This window comes from Atta colombica, unplaced genomic scaffold (assembly GCF_001594045.1).
Source record: "Atta colombica isolate Treedump-2 unplaced genomic scaffold, Acol1.0 scaffold200, whole genome shotgun sequence".
Taxonomy (NCBI): Eukaryota; Metazoa; Arthropoda; class Insecta; order Hymenoptera; family Formicidae; genus Atta; species Atta colombica.
The window spans coordinates 1,008,249-1,012,245 of record NW_017259295.1 but is presented as its reverse complement, the minus strand read 5'-3'; the positions used below and the strand labels follow the sequence as shown (position 1 = coordinate 1,012,245).

Sequence of the window (3,997 nt, the reverse complement as noted above, 5' to 3'; positions counted from 1 at the left end):
AGAAAAAAACCGCAACCAGTAATATAAAGCAGCCAGAAATACTTATATCGATGAATTATTATTAAAAAAACACATCGATTCTAAATATATTTTTGTAAATAATAAGGGGAAATGCGAAAGAACATAATTGAAGGACTCTGATATTTTCTGCTGTATCGAAATTAAATAATTAAGCAAACAAATGTAGATGGTTAATTATTTTATTATCAATAAATATCTCTTATACAGTTCTAAAAATTGTAAAAAAAAAATAGAAATTAGAACAGATAGAGAAAGAGAGAAAATAATTAAAGGAATATTGTGGAGCAACGAACGGCCGAACTTGATTGATGTCGATAAAGCAAATTTTTAATTCCAAATAAAACATTATAATATAAATATTTATTAATTTGGATGTTAAATTGTTAAATTTATGATTTTTATTATATGTATATGTATTGAATAAATAAATATATATACTTGTAATGCTATAATATCTTTTTTTAGGGATGCACCGGATATCCGAAAAGTATCCGGTATCTGGTATTATCTTGCATTTTTTTACTATTCGATCGGATATTATTAGTATCCGGTTAAATTTTATATCATTAAATTGTTGATTTTTTATTATATATAAATGTTCTATAAATAAAAGTATGCATATTTATAAATATATCTTATTATATATCGCTGCAAATTTAAATTACAATTTTTTATTTTTACAGATTTTTTTAGAAGACATTTTCTGACAGGAAAATGTGATTAAATTTGCAAATATCGGATATCCGATTCGAAAAATTGCTTTCCCGAATATTCGATGTTACATTCTTTCCGGATATCCGGTAGTATTATCCAGTATTCGGTAATTTTATAATCCGATGCATTCTTAATCTTTTATATCGCCAAAAATTATAACTTTTTTTTTCTACAGTTATCACGTCTATTGATAATCAAACTTGGACAACATTAAAATCACAATACATATTTATGAAATTAATAAATTATAAAATTAGTATTATATATTATACTATTTTTTTATTATTAATCATTTCAATTTGTAGTCACGTAAACTTTCATAAAATCTGCGATTTTTAATAAAATCTTGTCTTGTCGGATATAACTAAACTAATATTCACAGGTTATATCTAAAAAATTTATAATTGCTTAAAATAAAAATTTGCAAATAATATTTTAATTTAATTTTTCGGACATGTTTTTGTTATAGTATTTTGAGTCGCAAATTTAAAAAAATAATTAACCTACGTGGTAACAGCTAGGAAACTGTAATTTATAATTTTTTTATTTTTTATACCGGATTGTATTTTTCTAAAACTATTTGTGTTTTTTTTTTTTATTAGAAACCTGAGAGTGGAAACATCCCGGCCTTTTTCGTGTACCAAATTTCGTAGGGTAACGTCCACGTTTTTGTGATTCTTTTCCATGCTATTATGTGAGTTAGACAAGGACGAACAATCAAAGTCAAAGTCGATTATTTATCTTTGTCTAATTCACACATAATAGTATGGAAAAGAACCACAAAAATGTGGACGTTACCCTACGAGATTTGGTATACGAATAAAAAAGCCAGGATGTCCACCCAATAAACGAGAATGGATTAAAATTTTTTTCTATCTGAATACATAAATAGCGAATACTTTTTTTTTATTTAATTGGATTCAATTAGATGAATTTGGATGCAATTGGATTGAAATACTGCATTTCCTATTCAAAATTTTGAATTGAACAATATTCACAATGTGTGTTGTGCACAAAAAAAACTAATATTATTTTTAGATTGAAAGGTACAGAAATATGGTGCAATTCTTATAAATGAATAAAAATGCATTCAGGATTGAAAAGCATTTATTTCAACATTTGTGAATCAATGTTTCTAAAAATCTATTTCAATTCATTTCAATCCATTTTCATTTGTTGGACACTCTCAGGTTTCTTTCTGCTTTTATTCTGGAGAAGGAATTTTTTATTCTGTATAAGGAGAACGAAAAAAATGAAAAAATACGAAATGCTTGTTTCGTCGGTATTACAGACGATTTCATCATTTTAACAAATTACATTTGAACACATTTGAATTCATACGTCACATAATTAATACGTTTGGTCAATTTTTTCTTCATTCATATCGATTTCTAACATCTTAAATGTAAGATTCTACGTTCAGCAAAAAGACAACTTTACAACTTTATTATTGTAAAATTCTTTGACATGATTGATTTGCATATTAGGATCCAGTGAAGAACTCTTAGAGTAAAACATACAAATCAATCATATTAAAGAATTTCACAACAGTTGCAAAGCTATACTTTTTCTGCTGAACGCAATCAAGGCTTTAGTCTAATATTACATTTGTTATTTATATTTATATAATATATTAATGTAATTTTGTTTTATGACAAATGTAATATCAGCGTTAGATCTAAAAATAAACAAACCAATCAGTATAAAGTGCTTACTAAGCGCTTGTGCTAAATGCGGCCAATCTGATGTCTCTTGAATTTTCTAAACAGTGAGCGACGCATCTTCGTCGAGTGCGTGATTCATGCTCGTTTTTCCCCTCATTATCCCTTCCCAGGCCGTTAAATCACCGCTTCGGCGCTTCGCGAGCGCACCGCGCACGGACGGACGGACAGGCGGCGGCGGCCATATTATCAGTGAGGTGTCAGTATTTTCCGAACGTGACGGGATTTTTGGGTGTGGATCGTGCGATTTCCTGTTTCGCCGGCTTAGTCGTGGGGTTACTAGCGCGAGTGTGAGCGCCAGGCGGTCCAACGTTGTGGATGCGGTGCGTCACACGTGTCACGGGATCCACGGGTGCAAGCAGAATCAGGTTAATCAGGTAAGCGCGCCGTCGACGTCGCCCGACGTCGCCGTCGTCGCCGTCGTCGCCGTCGTCATGCGGGGCCTACGTTCGTCATTCTCCTCCTTCTCCGCCGTCAATCGTCACGAAAAAGAGTATTTGAGAATCGAGCACCGAGAAGGCCGAGTCATCGTCGCGGTGTCGAGACGTTTGCGGGATTGTTGCCGGTAACGTCGGTTACGCGGTATATATCCCGGTTATATGTTCGATCGCGAATTGCATCTCGCGATGTGAAATGCGTGAGAAGAGGAGCCAGAATCGGTCTCGCGAGAAAACTCGCGGGGTCGATCTCGTAACGACAACGGTTGCCGTAACTTACCTCTTTTTTTCCTCGTTCTCATAGTGCACATTACAACTCGGAACGTGATTTAAGTATTCAAGTATTTATCCTCGGGAAGGAACGAGGGAATCGAGGTTGATTTGGTTCGCCGGAAAACCGGTTCGAATGTTCGATTGTACCGACGTCGGTTAAGCTAACTGCGTTTAACTTAATTTTCTTTTCTCTCTGTGTGCCACGTTTGCCAACGTTGATTCCGCCTTGCTAATTTGGGCGGGTTGATTCTTCGTAGATCGTATATTTGTACGATCATATATTTGTATGTATATATTAATTGACATTTCAATCGATAATCAACAGTGATTCCTAATTGTTTCATTGTTTGACTTGTTAAAGAAACAAAAAATTAAATTAAGTTCGATAAACTCATTCGAGTAGCAAATCATAACTTATTGTGATTATTTCTATATTGAGGTTGGAAAGTAATTCAAGAAATAAAAAAAAAAATGTAAATAAATCAAATGCGACTGTTAATATTAACGTTTAATTAATTTTCTTTTGCTGTAAAAATATAGGGGAACTAGAAATAATTTATTATTATGTTATGGATTGATTTTTTTACTATATTGAAGTTGAAGAGTGATTCAAGAAATCGAAAATGTAAATTGGTCAAACAAAGCGATTGTTGATAAATTATATTTTTTCTAATAATTTAGAAATATAAGAGAATTAAGGATGTGATTTATTATTTTAAAAGATATGGAATAATTCTTTTTCTAAATCAAAGTTGAAAAAATTCAAGATATGGAAAATTATAAATTGATCGAGTAAAACGATTGCTAAATTTTTTTTTTGCTATATTAAAA

At 31.6% G+C, this 3,997-nt stretch overlaps 1 protein-coding gene across 1 annotated transcript in view; it reads left to right on the top strand.

Moving 5' to 3' along the window:
• Positions 1-2,598: 2,598 nt before the first annotated feature.
• Positions 2,599-3,997, top strand: part of LOC108687181 (moesin/ezrin/radixin homolog 1) — a 36,318-nt gene continuing 34,919 nt past the window's right edge. Inside the window, exon 1 of the mRNA XM_018192818.1 lies at positions 2,599-2,833. The gene's annotated coding sequence lies outside the window, so the exon portion shown is untranslated. The remainder of the gene's footprint in view (positions 2,834-3,997) is intronic.